The following is a 17,757-nucleotide window of genomic DNA, read 5'->3' as shown; positions in this document are numbered from 1 at the left end:
TGCTGGTAAAGATAAAGAGAGACCATGAAAAAGAGAAAGTGCGCCTCTGTACAAAAGTGGAAATGATTTATGTTATTTTAAGTCGGCTCTTAAAGTACAAAATACCCAACTAAGCTATTACATAGCTATTATACAATTTTTTTGGGACGTTCTTGGGACCCGGTGGCAACTTGTCTACGGCCCGGTACTGGGTCGCGACCCAGTGGTTGGGGACCTCTGATCTAGACTGTTGGTCATCCCAGTTGTCAATCATTCTGATGATACCCAGCTATTTTTAGAGTGTTGGAATGTACAGGGAGCACAGTCACAGTGGCTTTAAAGAGCACCTATTGTCCGATTCATGAGTTTACATTTCCTTTGGTGTGTAAGTGTGTACACTGTAACAAATTGCTGTAGTTTCTACAGCAAAATTTTACAGGAAATTCCTGTTTTAACATTTTACAAGATTTTAGTGTTGTTCACAATGCATTATGGGTAAAAGAAGGTATTACAGCTGTTAACAGTATATTGTCATTTAAACTGTAATTGAATTTACAGGCAGAAGGTGTTGCCACTGTATATCATATGTTTTTACAAAAATTAATTGTGAAATGGCATCATGGGATTGCGTGGGTGTATTTACATTTGAAATGGACATGAACACTGAAGAGTCATCATTCAAAATTGTTGGTAAGTTCACGTAAATCATTCAAATATAGTACAGTATTAAACTAAGTACTATTATGGTCATTTAAATAGTGATATTTGGTATGCGACCGCTATACCAGATATTATTAACATAACAGATGTTAATAATTTGTATTTCACAACAGCGTGTCATTAAGACATGTAGCAAAATATAAAATTAAATTCTTTACATTATTTTAAATGTTACATTTGGTAGTTATGTGTCATTAACTTTATAACGTTTCAGATGTTTGTTGCAGGCATGAGCGAGGCAGCAAAAAGCGCGAGGGGTCTCGTAACGGCTGGACTGCAAGGTGGAGAGACGAATCTTCAAACTTAAAGGTAAAAACATTGTACATGCTGTGGATTTTATCATGGATGCGTGCTAAAGTGTTTTTAGACCATTGCTGTTAATTAAACGCGACACTGAATTGCTTGTTAAAGAAAACTACGTTATAAACGCGTACGTTATTTGCTGCCAGTTTAAAAATTAGATATGGTTGGATATCGTGCAAATTTCTAGTTTATTTCGCCAGCTTATACTCCTTACTAAGGGCACGTCAACATGTTTAACATAATACCTGCGTTATATCTGAGTTGAATGTGCGGTAGTTTTGAATTCAGGCGCAAGGCAGCAAAGATGTCACGTCATACGGGTCAACTTCAGGGTGGTGACACTAAGAAGCACCAAAAACATCAGAGCTGTGTCCCAATTCAAGGGCTGCGACCTTATAAGCATGGGTCCTTAAAAATGAGCTCTCGGTCTTTCAAGGTGGCAGCCTCAGAAGTTCGCGAAGAGAACTGAAATGAGACGGTCTAACCTTCGGACGACCCATAATTGGCGTCACCTGCTGCGCCTGTCAGCAGGACATAGTGGAAACGTTTCTGACCTATTAAAACAAATATGAAATCAGAAAAATATTAATTTAGTTTAGAAAATATGACACGTTGATGTAGATTAAACTATTCAACAGTATATTAAATTAAATAAATCAACCTTAGAAATATATGCATCATAAAAATAATAATATTAACACAAATCATAACTTAGAATACTAAAACAGTGACAAACTTTTTTTTGATAAATACACAATTTTATTTAATGAAGGTTTTAATTGTTTATTTTATAATATCCAGCCGCCGTTGCAGGTGCGCAATGAATATTGGGATATCCTCCGCTGTTAAGGATCCATTCGTTCTATCCTTAACATCGCGGAGAAATGAGGACGCATTTTGAGGCTTCATTCTAAGCATCCTTTGAATTGGGATGTCCTTACCAGCCTTAAGTCGCGCTGCTGTGACGCAATCGGTCTTAAAATACGTCCTTAGAAGGTCGCAGCCCTTGAATTGGGACACAGCTTATGACGTTTTATTTTTGCATATGGCTGTAGTTTGTAGCCATTTTGTTAAAGTATTTTGGATTGCTGTTAAATGAACGTGACATTTAAATTGAATTGCTTGTGAAAGAAAACGAACGTAAGGTTACACGATAAATGCGTATTTGCTCTTATCTTAGAAAATATGGTTGGATGCTGCGATTTTCTATTCTAGTTTATTTCGTCAGTTTATTTTCCTTACTTAAGGTAGTGTTTAACAAATTAATTGTGTCATACTTAAGTTAATGTGAAGCAATTTGATGCCTGTTATTTCGACCAGAAATATTTTATAACATTAGCCAACATAGTCAGATGTCATTAATTTTCCAGTTTGTTGTTCACTTTTTACATGTTAGTATAGGTGCTTGCAGTGTTGTTTTAAACGTGAGATTTAGTTAGGTTGGAGTGTAATTAAGTTTAACATTGTTTTTCAGGCACGAGACAGCAGAGATTGCAACTCTAACCTGATAGGACTGGTGGTTTGAGACAAATGAGAAAAGGTGAAAAACCCACTGTGTACACTGCCCTTTTTCATGGATGGATGCTATACTTCACTGTTGACTTTGCTATTTTATAAAGTATTTTTAGACATGTATCACTGCAAGTTGTGTCAGCATGAGAGCAATACTATTATAGGCTTTACTCAGCATATGAAAGTACACAGTAATGTTCGTACCTTGTTCCTTTACATGTGGAGTACCTGAATGCTCCCGTGCATTCAAAAAATTTCAGCATTCAAGTCTCATTTAAACAGAGAACTAAGAGGGTATCGTAGAAGTGTCAGATTTGACCAAACAGGCACCACAATGACTTGACAAATTTAAGTTTGTAATTTCACATGTACAAGCCTAAAGGACTTTATTGGACATTTAAAGGAACACGCCCAGATTTTGGGAATTTAGTTTATTCACCGTATCCCCCAGAGTTAGATAAGTCCATGCATACCTTTCTCATCTCTGTGCGTGCTGTAACTCTGTCTGACGAGTATATTGTATACTGTTAAAAGATAGTTGTGTCTCATATCACCTTGTTATTTGTACACGGTGTGACTATACAAATCACAACACATAAATAGGAAAATGTTTGCGTTATTTTGTCACTTATTAGGAGCAGTATACTAGCTGGAGCCATTCACTTCCAGTCTTTGTGCTAAGCTAAGCTAGCGGGGGCTGCGTCAAACAGAGTTACAGCACGCATGAAGATGAGAAAGGTATGTATGGACTTATCTAACTCTGGGGGATACGGTGAATAAGCTAAATTCCCAAAATCTGGGCGTGTTCCTTTAAAAGACCATATAGATGAAGGCAGGAAGATAAAATGCCCTTTTAAGCTGTGAGAGGACATTTAGTGTTAACTTCACATTTGCTTCTCATGTCTCAAGAATACATAAAAACAACAATGTTTTGAAATCTGTTGTATTTGTTCAATAAATGTTGACTGTTATATTTTCTCTTACATTTTATATTTCTTGTTTTTAAGATTATTTTTAGGTGAAATCCTCAATGCAACTCAGTGGATGCTGAGTATGGACGGTCAGGTGGTTGTGAATCCACACCCCAACCTTGTGGCTGGATTTGCAGCTTTGTTCGCATCATACTACAACTTCAACCTGATTTACCAGAGGGAGGCATCCTCCACACTTGAATTTGTTCAAAGGTAATTATATTCACATAGGGAGCTATTTGTTTTATAGCAGTGTTTCTCAACCAGGGGGATGGGACCCCCCAAGTAGGCCTTAAGACTTTTAAATGACAGTTATTCAAAATACAACAAAACAAGCATGATAAGATAAAACAATCTAAAATCAAAAGATTTCTTATTGTTTGGATGTTTTTTTAACAAATTTACATTGTGTAGACATGCCAAGCTCTAGTACAGGGGTGCCCAACCCTGCTCCTGGAGGGCTACCATCCTGCAGACTTCAGTTCCAACCCAGCTCCAACACCAATACCTGTCTGTAATTATTAAGCAACCCTGAACACCTTGATTAGCTGCTTCAGCTGTGTTTGATTGGGGTTGGAGCTAAAATCTGCAGAATGGCAGCCCTCCAGGAACAGGGCTGGGCACCTGCTCTAGTATATTTTATTTGGTAGAAATAAGGCTTTTGACATTGTTTTGGACAATAGGTTGAAAGAAAAAAGGTTGACAACCACTTTTTTAAAATGTGTACTTTCCTGGTGTATATGTTGTATTTATAGATAAATATGGTAACATAAGGTTCTTACTTTAGAGTATGGACAGGTTAATTAAAAGAGAACATTCTTGTCCTCAGATAATCAAAACAGTGCTGTGGTTGCGTTTGTAATTATTTTTGTTGGTGAAAAAACAGGAATTATGCTGTCTAAAATGTAAGCCTTTTAATACTAACTTCTTCTCAATTTTTGTTTAATTTTTTCTTACTGGATTTCATCACGTAACGTAACGTTATGTGGGCACTCTGTAGATGTGTTTTTTTCCTGCATTATACTATTTTCATTTGAAAAATAAAATGATATATACACACACACCAGGAAAGTACCCATGCTACCATATGATATTTAAGTGTTTATATGTACATTTGTATGTAAATGTACATATATACATGTATATTCTAAAATTTATTTTTGTTTGTTCTTTGTGCAGATGTTTTGTTGGAATCACAGCTACCACTGGCATCAAGACAGCATCAAGAGGCAAAAAAGTGGAAACGCCTCTGAGAAGAGAAACAACACCATCAACCCTCATGTGTGTACTCTTTTCAGAAAATTATTGGACTTTGAATGGTTACGCATGTAAGTTCTTGTTCATGTATAAAGACCAAAACATGTTGTAAATAGGCCAGTTCTGTGATTGAACACTTGTGTTTCTAGACATACAAGTTATGTCATGTTCTAACACAGATTCAACAAGATCTTAAATGTAACACAAACCGTGTTTAGATGTTTTATAGATGCCATTGTTTTAGAATATTCAGGATTGAGTGGAATAGTTGCTGAAACAACATCATTTTTTTAAAAGTACTTTGCTGTCAGTTTTAATAAATGTTGTTCTTGAAGCACCTCTGACTTTGGTTGCATTATTCTGTAAATTACATTTAATTCAGTTTTCATTCTCCTGTATTTACAGGAATAGATTTGGTAAATATATTAGTGTAATGATGTAGTAAAAATTCTTTACAGCATTTGAATGTAAACCTATTACAATATCATCTTGGGTTTTGGGGAATTTACAGGATTTTATTGGCAACTCTAGTTGCCAACTATATACTGTAATTTATTGGAATTACAAAAAAATACTGTAACTCATACAACAAGTGTAATTCATTATAACTGTAAAATAAACAACAAAGTACTGTATTTTACAAACAACAATTAGCTGTAAATTGCTCTACAGTATAATGCTGCAGTCCATTTTACAGCAATTAATAATTTTTTTACAGAACTTTATTGGCAACTTTTTTGCCAGCTAAATCCTGTAAATTCTACAGTCAATTTTTACAGTGTATTAGTACACGTTAACGATATGCAGTCTACATTTACCTTGACAAATGACTCCAGCATCTCCACCATGTCCACAGTTGGTTACTCCCCAACCAGCACTTCCACAGTTTATCAAGGAAGACTCCGTGCCAACACAGTTTACATCATCCATCCATATTTGTCCTGAACCTTGTCCAAAATAAGCACTAGACTTTGCCTCTATAGCATTTCCGCATCCCATTTCTTTACACACCACTGCAGCATCTGATAGATCCCAGTAATCGTGACACACTGTTCCCCATACACCATTATAGAGAACCTCCACTCGCCCAGAACATCGATTGAAACCATTCACCAACCTCACAGTAGCTTCAACTTGAGGTCCATTTCTAAAATCTGTTTGTATTCACAGAACATCAAACAAAGTTATGCATACATATATACCAGAATGTTCCTGTAAAAGTATATCCCACATATACTGTATGTTTCTTACCAAGCAACAGAACAAGGCACAAGAAATATAACATGATGCCTGCAAAGAAATAAAAAAAGGTTAATTTTTAGGCCTATTTTATAGCCTTTAAGAAAAGTTTAAAGCATTTAAGACAACAAAACAAATAGCATCAGAATTAATGACACATCAGGGCCATAGCCAGCCTGGTGGAAGCATGAGGGTTCTTTTATTCAAAAAGTGGACCTTTTTGCAGTTTTACTCTCTTTTTGTGTTCTAATTAGTATATGATGCGTGCAACTTTAACACATTTATTGGAGATTCACAGAAGTGTACTCTAAAAAACAGCACTACTGTATATGTAATTCACTGGCTTGTAATCATGGGGAAACAATTTATAATGCTATATAGCACCTACAGTATGTAGCACCATGTGGTGCTATGCAGAACCATAAGTGATGATTGTTTTTTTAATTATTGCTTTAATTGTTTTTGACATGTGTGACCCTAAAAAGGTTATGACAGCAAAATCATATATATAAAAATAAGTTAACAATAAAATAGGAGCAAATATTTAAAATATAAGCAATAACACAAATAAATACAACAAAACAAACATACAAATGTTCAGGTTTTTCAGATGGTCTAATAGTACTGTAATTTTTAGGTACAGAAGTTGAATTGAAGGTAATCAAAAGTTAAGAATAATACTACATTCACTACGGCTGTCACAATGATAAAATAATCGTCTCATTGCAATAGTTTGACCTCACTGCGATGATTTCAGATCACCGCAATAATTGCACATCTCTCTTAAAAATACTAGGGGGAGCTGCAGCCTGTATTAATGAGACCATAACAGATGGAGCTCCTTAAAGGACAAGTTCGGTATTTTACACTTTAAGCCCTGTTTTCAGATTTTTTTTTCTGATGAAATAGAACGGTTTTGACTGAAATTTGTACATATGATGCTGCCCCGAGAATTTTTGGTTTCTGTTGTATCACCCACTACCTCTACAATGGCTGTATAGGTGCACTGGAACAATCCTTCCTAAAATGCATTAAACTTTCGTTTACAAAGATGTGAAACTCACCGAGTGGCCAGGGGTGTTCACTGATATACTCACACAAAAATCACTGCAAAAGATGCTTTCCAACAGCTGTTTTAGCATTTGTTGTAAACTTGTGGACCTATTTTTCCAAACACCTCACACCCATAAATTTTTCCATTGAGAGCTTAAATAATAGACACTCCAGCCCAGTTGGTGGTGATAATCCACCTTTGCCAATTGCAAGAATACAAAAACGTTCCCGGCGCAGAGTAATACCGTACCTCAGCACATCTAATAGAAGTCAATGGAGTTTGACAAAAACTACGATAAAACCTGTTGGAAACCATCTTTTGCAGCGATTTTTGTGTGAGCATATCAGTGAACACCCCTGACCACTCGGTGAGTTTCACGTCTTTGTAAACGAAAGTTTAATGCATTTTAGGAAGTGAAGGATGTTATTCTTACAGACATTTAATATGTGTAATATGAGCTTAGTAGAATTGGTCTATTTAAGGTCTGTTCTGGTATATTCAGTTTATTTTGATTGCATTTTTATTTTCAGTTATTTTTCAGACACTATTGTTTTTATTTCTTATGAAGAATTTTCAGTTTTTAAAATATATATTAATTAATTGCTTTTAAATATTTGTTGTTTGTTACAGTAATATGTACTGCAAGGTAAACATTGCAAAAGATCAAAACAATGAGTGAAGATTATTTCATGAACAATTCATTAGACAATTTTCAGCCATATTTCATAATCGTGACAGTCCTAACATTCACTGTATAAATTAGTGATGAATCATTTTTAAAAAAGCTAATCAGTGAAGAAGTTTAAGGTTTATCATGTCTATATTAATATATTGTTACACATGCTTTTAATTTTAAAAAATTACATTTACTTAAGACATGACAGACACGTAAACTCACTAAGGGGCAATCCTCATTGTCGAGCTCTGTACTGTATGGCCATCATAAATTAAAAAACTTGTAAAGAAAAGAAACTTAAAATCTAGAGCGAGGGGCCACCTGAACAACACAAATGCCCAAACCCCCTCCACCCAACATGCATGCATATATTGTCAGTAATGTATATAATCAAATACGTTTATATAAAGCCCATCACCAATTATTAGATTTCTTTAACCTGGTAAAATGTCACTCCTGTTCTGCAGTTTCTTCCTCTTCAGTGTCAAGGAGACTTAAAGAGAGTGTAGATGTTTTTTTGTTTTTTTTTGCTACAGGAATCACCTGCGCTCTCTGCTCCTCCTTTTTACATCATTCTTGACATGTTTCTTTATGCATGTAGCAAACAGGGTTAGCCAAAGCTACTTAATCTATACACTGTCTACAGTATACACTACACTGACTTTAACTTAATTGAAATGCTACTGTAAGTTAGTCTGCAGCATATTAAATTCCTATTTGCATGAATGTGAATAAAATAAAATAAAATATGTGAATAAATTATTATTTTTCAAGGTCATAAAAAAAACGTTTAATATCTATTCAAGGTGTGTAGGTTTATCTGTGTGTGGATCTAAACATATCTGCATATACACACATTCAAAATATATTTGATAAAACTCAAATGACCACAGGAATTAGCAGAAAACTCTATGTCTAATGTACCTCATCATACTCAAAGTTGTGTGCAAAACCCACAATCTGTCAGTATTTATTTTTGTCAAGTTTGGTCTATCCTTGCCAAAAACTTTCTTCAAAGAGGACAATTTGCCATTCAAAGCCAATGGAAAAATGCCAAATTTTCTGAAAGCTAACTTTAACATTTGTTTATATTTACATGAACATACTTACAAAAAAACCTCATGCAAGCAGCATGACTTTAATAACAAAGCTATACAAAGCAAGTTGAGAGGCAAAAGCTCCAACAGAGAAGCATGCTAGAGCTGAGACAAATTTTTTTCAAACCATTGAATCATTTTGACGAATCTTTAATATGACTCGGGAGTAATTGTCATCTCAGAGATTGATTCGTTCATTTTGTGTTGACCGCGCATGATAACATCTATTGGCTCTGTGCCAGAAAGATAATTGGTTAGTTGTCCTCTCGGGTCTTTGGGTACAAGTTATTCTTTACTTTCACCTGTGACATCAATATACTATGCTATCTGTATTGGAAACAGAAAGTATTAGTTCATCTCTCGAGTGTTCCAAGTTGTTTGTTCCTTTTAACATGTGACATCACAATAGCCTATGCTATGCTGTCTTCACTGGAAAGAGAAATGATTAGTTAACTTCTTCAGTGTTCAGTTAATCTTCTTTTGTCACGTGACCGTGCTTCCTGGCTCAGTTTTTAAAAACCATTCATTTATTAACTTCAAATGATCAGAAGATACAGTGCATCCGAGCACAGGACAGGCCAGAGCCAGCGAATAGACAAATCCAGTGGGCGCCAAACATAAAAACGGTGGCAGTCCCAATTCTGCGGCTGGTCGTGAAACATGTCCAGCAAGCCAGGCTGTTTTCAGCCTAACAGCAATTCCTACACGTTGCCCATGTCTCCTCCGGTGCTTTTTCCGGGGCGCATCATAAGGCCACCAGCACAGGTAATCTGGGACGTCTCAAGTAGAGTTTGAAGGATATACCGCGATTTCCATACAGAGCTTATGGAATCCGATTTAATAGTATCTGTGAAATAGTTCCTGATATCCAAAAGCATCTGGCGGTCAAAAATTAGGAGAGAATAACAATTTGTAACAAACAGAAACATAAAAAGTGCAAGGAACACTGCGAGTGGCAGACGGCACACAACACACATCAGCACAATCTTTTGTTGGTTTAGATAACTAGAGGTTTAAATAACTAGAGAAATCTTTCATTATAAAAATATCTTATTAGCATAGGGGCCGTTTGCATGTGTAGCGGTAGGCTCATAAGGGAAAACATTTTAAGATGTAGCTGACTATGCCACCCTGTACAACAGGGAAATAATAAAATAGGAATCAATTTTATTGAAAAAGGCTCACAGGAACACTGCTTCACAAGAAGGGGTCTTGAGACGTGGATACCAAAAATACAAAACTTTATTATAACGAAACAGAAATATTAAAATCAGTTGTGTACGATGGCATCAGGCTAGAAGATCTAAAAGTTACTATAAAGGAGACCGAGGCATGCCTATGGTAGTCCAAACAAATTAAAGAGCACACAGCCCCAGTATCACTGCAATCTTAAACACCCGGTGCTCCACTCTCACCACACTACACACACAGGCATCAATGGTGAACACACTGCACTCCGGAAGTCCCACCACCGTACTCAAGGCCTACTAATGGACAGCTGGCAGCCTCGGCTCCTGTAACAAAGGAAGAATGAACCAAACAAAACAAATTTAGTATGAAGAACCTAAATAAAATAAACAATAAAGAAAAGATTTTCAAAAGAAACTACTAAACCACAAAATAACCCAGCTACGGAAAATGAGGTATTAGCAGAATGAAGGAGTAAACCTCCAAAATCACGACAATTATCAAATGCTAAACCACCTGCCAAATAAGTAACTGGTGCAGATGCATAAAGAAAAACAAATGAAATTCAATACACATAAACAAAATAAGACAAGTACTTACAAATAAACCAAAAGTAAGTAAAAACCACAAAATAATTCAAAACAAATAAGTATTAAACAAAAGACCTCAAGTTCAGACTAATGGTGCAGGACAATTTACAAACAAAGCAGGTAGAAACATAAGAAATACAAATAAATGAATAAACAAATGTAACCAACAAAAGACCTAATTACACATTTAGGGCGCACTCACATTATCCAAACCAAACCATGCCCCAGCGCGATTGTCACCCCTCCCTACTCCCCCAGGTGCACGCACTCACACTGTACTTTTTATCTATCCGAGTCCGGGCGCGCTTTCCTCATTAAAATGCGATTGTTTTTAAAAAAGCAGGAAGTAAAGCTCTCTCTTAACACTGGAACCCACCGTAATGATAAGTCTGTGTTTTTAATTGGGAGTCGTTTGGTGCGCGATTACAGACAGCCTTCTCACATGTCATCATATTGCTTAGTTGATCTGTCACGTGCGCAGCTCGGACATTCACGTAACCCCGCTGCGCGCATCAAAAGGTTTTTACGGCGGCAGATGAAGGTGAGTGGTCGCGCAGCTGACGTCTTCACCTGTTGAATCGCGCTCAGGCGTGAATGCGCTCACACCACAGCCTTCAGCGCCTGAGCCCAAGTGAACCGTGCTCCGGCCCACCTCTGCAACCCGGCCGTGGCGTGATTAACCAATCCGCACCCGGGCGCGGAACAGAGCGATCACACTTGTCAAACAAACCAGGCTTTGGGGGTCAAACGCGCCCGAGCGCGGTTTGCTTTGGATAGTGTGAGTGCGCCCTTATTTGACTGGCTTTAGCCGATGCCTTAGCGTCCACTCTATCCCCACCCGTCACGTAACGTAGACATTTATTTCAAGTCACACATCCAATAAGCCATAAGCAACACAAGACATACCTAAACCAACACGTACCTTAAAATGTCTTCACTGATTACGCACACGCAAGGGCGGTGGCCGGCACGAGATTACGCCGGGGAATGTTAGATACAGGAACAGTCACAAATAACGATCATACACGAACGATCCAGGAGCTATAAATGAAGTGTTTAGAGTAATGTTTACCTCAAGTCATACAGGGATAAGCGGTGAGCTGCACAACACATACCTGCAAACGGAAACAGGGCAAATGCGGAAGCGGAAAGAGTGAACCGGAAAGGGACAATCCCTGGCAATGACGCACGGAAGGGCTTCGACACACAAGCGGCATCTTACAAACCTGCTTATATCCGGGTACGTGATTTCTAATTAGACCACTTGTACAGCTGTAGCAAATAAAAAAAAAAGTTTAATAAAAAGGACATCCTACTACACATGCAATGCAAGTGTCATCCAGTATAGTGGTTGAATATCTGCTCGGTTCTAACTAATCTAATCTGGACCGGCTAACTATTGCGGAATAAGTATTACCCAGACGAATTATGTGAATGTTTTGTTCCGGACAAGCTAACTATTGCGGGATAAGTATATTTACTAGACAAATTATGTGAATGCTTTCTTAAAGGGATCTCTAGTTTACACTTAAATTGATTGACTGTATCTGTTTTTCGAACATTGTTTGGTAAATCATTCCAAAGCTTAGGGGCTAAGTAGGAAAAGGATCTACCACCCTAGACACTTTTGATACTCTAGAAATAATTCAGTGACCAGAATTTTGCGATCGCAGTGTACGTGATGGATTATATTCTGATAGTAGTTCTCGAAGATATGAAGGTGCTAGGCCATTTAAGGCTTTGCAGGTGATTAGCAGTATCTTAAAATGTATGCGATATATAACTGGTAGTAACCAGTGTAAAGATGCCAAAATTTGGGCTTGTGTGATCATACTTTATAGATAGAGTAAGAAAGTATAGAGTAAGCACTCTTGCAGCTGTGTTTTAAACCAGCGTTTTGCATGACACCCCTGAGCAACGAGTTACAATAGTCTATTCTTCAGGTCAAAAAAGTGTGGATAAGCTTCTATGCATCTGATGCAGACAACATATGGCATATTTTTTTTAGATATTTCTAAAATGGAAGAATGTTGTGTGGCAGTTGTTGGAGATTGGACTTTTGAAAAATATATTGCTGTCGAACATCACACCTAGGTTCTTGACTGTGGAAGATGGCGCAACAGTGCAGCCTGTCTATGGGCAACTTGTAATCTGACATATTTTGTTTGGAGAAATTTGTTTAAATAATAAGTATTTCTGTCTCACTGGAGTTTAGCATAAGGAAGTTATTTGCCATTCAGTCACTAATATCATTAATACAGTCTGTTAGCTTAGCTTTATTTCTCTAGGATATAAAGATGGGTATCATCTGCATAACAGTGAAAACTTATGTTATGATTCCTGAGAATGTGTCCTAGAGGTAACATATGTAACGAGAACAGTATAGGACCCAGAACTGATCCCTGTGGTACGCCGTATTTAACCGGAGAGCAACATGACTTTTCCTCATTAACATAAACAAAGTGATAGCAGTTGGTTAAATATGATCTAAACCAGGCTAACGCCTGACCCCTGATGCCAACATAGTTTTCTAGTCTATTAAGTAAGACAATGTACTATTGGGTAAAATGGTGGCTGCTTGCACAGCTTCGATATTTTCCAAAATAATCAGAATTTGGTTTTGAAGTAGTTCATAAAAGTTGTTACTACTGTGTTGGAGTTTAGTATCTGTTTCACTATGTTCTTTGTTTCTAGTCAGTTTCACAACTGTGTTAAAGAGGAAACGAGTGTTATTATGATTTTCTTCAATGAGCTTGCTGAGATAAGTAGATCTGGTGTTTTTAGAGCCTGTCTTTAGTGTTGAACATTCTCTTTCCATGCATCACGCCATACCTCTAAGCTTGTGCACCTCCAATTACGCTCCATTTTTCTTTAAGAAAATCTGTGTGGTGGCCCGGAGGTCTGTAGATAGTAGCTGAGATGAAAGAAAGCTGTTTGTTGTTATGGTCAGTTAGTTCCATATTCAGCAACATTATTTCAAATGAATACAATTTTAGTTCAGATTTATGATTTACTTTCAATATTTTATTGTAGATTGTAGCAACACCACCGCCTCTACGCTCTAAGCAAGGTTTATTCTTATAATAATAGAATGTGGGGTGGATTCATTTAAACTAATGTAATGTAATGTAAAACGCAGTCGGACCACCTTCGGCAAACCGACCAACATAAAGAAGCTGTCGGTCTGCCGGCGTTTCTTGGATGGCAAGCCACCAGCGGCACACCAGTGCCACCAGTACCGTTGGTACACCAGTGGCAAACCACTAGCTTTCTACTGAAACTAAGAATTATAAAAATCTTAAGAAAATACATGAAAAACAATATTTTTTAATATTTCAGTTTAAAAGAATTTGAAGGATAGAATAAAAAATGAGAGATAGTGTTTAATACAATATAGTCCACGTGCAGGTGTGTTAATTTGGACTATCATATTTAGACAACAAAACGAGTTTGTGGTTTCATAATCATTTGAGGAGATTTTAAATTGTTGTAGTGATCATGTCAATGTGTGACTTTGCCATGACGCGTGTGCTGTGCGCGCTGAACATGTGCCCTTTTTAAAACACTAGGCTTGTTCGACTTCCTGCGGCGCTACAAGAACCGACAGCCGCCGGTTGACGTCAAAGTACCGTGAGAACGAATTGAGAACTCATACGAAGTGTAATTTCGTCTCGCTCTCGCGGCACTTTAACGTCATCCGTCTAGTGGGGCCGCCAGGAAGTCAAACAGCCTTCTTTCTCAACACGGATTACCATGAGGTGGGACTGACGAAGCTCCTCTTTCACAGGTTTCTTTACTGTTTTCAGGTAAGTTTAAGTCCCTCAAAATACACAAATAATAAAACAGAAACGCTTTTGTTGATATTTACTTCATAGAAATGTTTTTTTGTCTTCGAGAAGTCTGTTAGCATGTGGACGCTTTTCAAAAGTGATAATGTTAGGGTGATAGCTTTTGCATTGTTTATTAAGTTTTTGCTTTTTAAAAAGCAACTTCGTGTGTTGATGAGATGATGTGATAGCTTTGTTCAGGTTGTCAGTCCATTATTGAAAGTAACTTAGGCTAATTTGTTTAGCCTAAAATATGCAATGTACTGCACAGTTAAACGGTGAAAAAACTTTCATATAGCGTGAGTATTTGGTAAAACTAGTACAAACACATGTTTTATCGTAAACATATATATACAAAAAGTTGTTCTTTTATTTTAGGAGTGACAAAATAACCTCTATAATAGAAGAAAAGCTGAAGATTTCAACATTTTCTGAACGGAGCCACAGAAAGAGATGTAAACTCAGGCAGGTTGAGAGCATATTAACTCACTTTATATGCACTTTTTTCACAACATATTACCATGCATCTTGTCATTTTTTACGTTTGTTGCAGTTATTCTAGGAAGGTTTTAACATCCAAACGTGAGTGGCACCGTATGAGCAATATTAAATGAATAAGTAAACCTAAAAACATAGATTCTGTTTTATTTTGTATACTTTCATTTTCTTTTCAGTGTTTCACATCCTTTTAATCAATATTGATTGCTTTGTGACAAATTGCATGTTATGTTTGTAGATTTTCCAGGCTGATATCCGTGAGGCAGAGTCGAAGCAGGCCTGTCAGAAAACATATCTAAGGTGCTATGAATCTCATAACTAGTAAGTACAACCTCAAACTAATACATTGCTGTTTACAGGTTTAAGGTTGTAGTTTATTTATTTAAAGTGCATCCAATTTCATTGGTAAAAAAACAATGTTATTTTGTGTATTTGGTATAATATGCAATGTATTTGCGTGGTGTACAGTTAAAAACACATACATTTTTATAGCTTTGGATTTCCTCCCTTGCTCAAACGCATTGATTTTGTACAGAACTCATTGATCTGAAATGCGCTGTGTCCCTCATTGGCCAGCTAATATGTACGTTGTGATTGGCCTGAATATGTCTGACGTCAGCCGGAAATGTGACGCTCCTGTTTGAAAGATTCGGTCACAATGCAATGCTGACAGGAGTTCATTTGTAGGCTATGAGTAAAAGCGGGAGCAATTATACAGACAGCGCATTATTTGAAAACCACGGCCACCGGGGGAAAACAATCCAACCATCTCCATTTACTTTATATTGAATTTCTGGCTAATAACCAAAAATCAAAACAATGCCTGAAAGCTGCTGCGTGACAGAGTCTACAGCTAACACACTGAAAAACCCAGAAATATGTTTTTAGTACCAAGCTATAAAACTCAGCCTTTAAGGAGACAAAAGTGGATCGCTGATTATGTTTCCCTACAGTGGGCAAATGGGCATAGTTCTAATTATAGTAGTACTATGACAAGTTGCCTGTATCCAGTTTTGTGTCTTTGAAATGCTAGTTTTTTTGTGTCAACAGCTTATAAAATCTTATTTCTGGATTTTTGGCTTGTTAGCTCAAGCCTGGTCGGGCCAGACTCTCATACATTCATTTCATTTGTACAGGGAGTCTGGCCACGCTCCATTGCAAAGTGTTACTTCCGTTAAGGAGGGTCTTCTGTTGAAGTTTAAAACTATTGGATCTGCCCAGAGTCACTCAGGATCTGCCATAGGCAATTGCTAACGTGTGGTCGTGACGTATGTCATGCGCCAAAACCGGCTGGAAACAACAAGTTTGAATGATCAGACCAACAAAACTTAGCAAACATTGTTCTTGCTCCGGCTTTAACTTCTGTATATTCGGCAGTTTTGCAACAACGGACCGAATAGCTCTTCTCACGTCTTTCTCCGCTGCCATTACTGAACTACAACTCAAACTAACGCACAACCTCAACGTCATTGTTCTTAGCCACCCCCCTCTGTTCGCTGATTGGTCCTGCAGATTTTTGCAGGAGAAAACGAAACTCTACACAGCAGTTCCAGACATAGTACTGAAGCCAAATGAAAATTAAGCGGAAGCACGTAGGAGGGCGGAGCCAGGCTATGTTAGCTCCACACCCTGTCACACAGCAGCTTTTAGGCATTGTTGTGGTATTTGTTATAAGCCAGAAATGACATGGAGGTTCAGGCAGCCTCACGCAATACAAAGTCATTGTTTACGCATATCGTTAACATGTACTAATACATACTTACACACCAAAATAAATGTAAAGTTGTGAGTCGGACCATAATTGCTCTTTAACAAAATACAATAAAAAGGCAAGGCTTTTTCACATTTTACTCCTAAATTCTCCCAAGCAGTCTAAATCTAGAAAAAAACCACCTCTTCTAAGACAAGCATTCACATACACAAATACATCTTATAATAAAATGCGCAAATGAGCTTTTGCTTGAAATAATATGAACAGCAGCAATCCTAATCCTTCTCATTTTGCTTTTCTGTTTTTGTCCATCAGGATACACATCATAAGATAACTAGAGCTTACGGCTCTGTTTGGATCCAGCCTCACTTGTGAAGACTTCAGATGACGTAAACACTCACAAAGACATTATATGATGGGATCTATAGATTGACATATACACAACTGCCAAATGTAATATATTGTAATTACTGCACCAAAGCGCAACTCTGCAGATTTTCAACCTACTTAATATTGTTACAAATAAAATATATGTTTATATTTGAAATTATATTCTTTAGATAATTTTAGTGTTTTTTTTCGATTTATTTGTCATAATTAGTCTGCCATATTGATTTTTTGCATCTTCCATATATTGTTAATGTTCATATTACAGACATTGTAACAACACAAAGTGGGTTGAAATCCTGCTAATTTAGCCTATAATAATAACAACTGTCTGTTAACTAAACATGACTTTTATTATATTAGAGCTGTTGTAAAATGAATGTTGATTTGTTTCCAGAATATGCTCCTCAGTGTATCACACTTACAGTACCTCATGCTGATTAAGGGATCTTTTGTAACCTTGAAACATGCATTTTCTTAAAATGGCATGTATTGTGAAGCACAATATACCCTATCATGGTTTTACTTTGGTGAAACTGATCATTTTTCAAACTAAGGTTTTGTGGTTCTACTATACTGCTCTACAAATGCTAAGTGCAGTAACTACGCAAACACTAAAACCGAGAAAAAAGTTCTTAAAGTTTTTTACATCAGCCAGTCAAACTTGTTACTGCAATTTTGGCAAACACATTTTTCTGATGGGACAAAATTAAACCAGGAGACTTTGTCACAAGACAACAGATCTCAC

The 17,757-nt window shown here is 37.0% G+C and overlaps 1 long non-coding RNA gene across 2 annotated transcripts; it reads left to right on the top strand.

Moving 5' to 3' along the window:
• Positions 1-375: 375 nt before the first annotated feature.
• Positions 376-5,307, top strand: LOC129424509 (uncharacterized). Of its 2 annotated transcripts, XR_012359638.1 has the most exons (6): positions 376-669; positions 927-1,008; positions 2,477-2,542; positions 3,150-3,252; positions 3,522-3,698; positions 4,665-5,307. It is a non-coding gene; the product is annotated as an uncharacterized lncRNA (long non-coding RNA). The 2 variants fall into 2 exon arrangements; XR_012359627.1 differs by lacking the exon at positions 3,150-3,252 and having other exon boundaries at positions 4,665-5,304.
• Positions 5,308-17,757: the final 12,450 nt, after the last annotated feature.

This window comes from Misgurnus anguillicaudatus, chromosome 1, assembly GCF_027580225.2.
Source record: "Misgurnus anguillicaudatus chromosome 1, ASM2758022v2, whole genome shotgun sequence".
Taxonomy (NCBI): Eukaryota; Metazoa; Chordata; class Actinopteri; order Cypriniformes; family Cobitidae; genus Misgurnus; species Misgurnus anguillicaudatus.
This window is presented reverse-complemented; position numbering and strand designations above follow the sequence as displayed.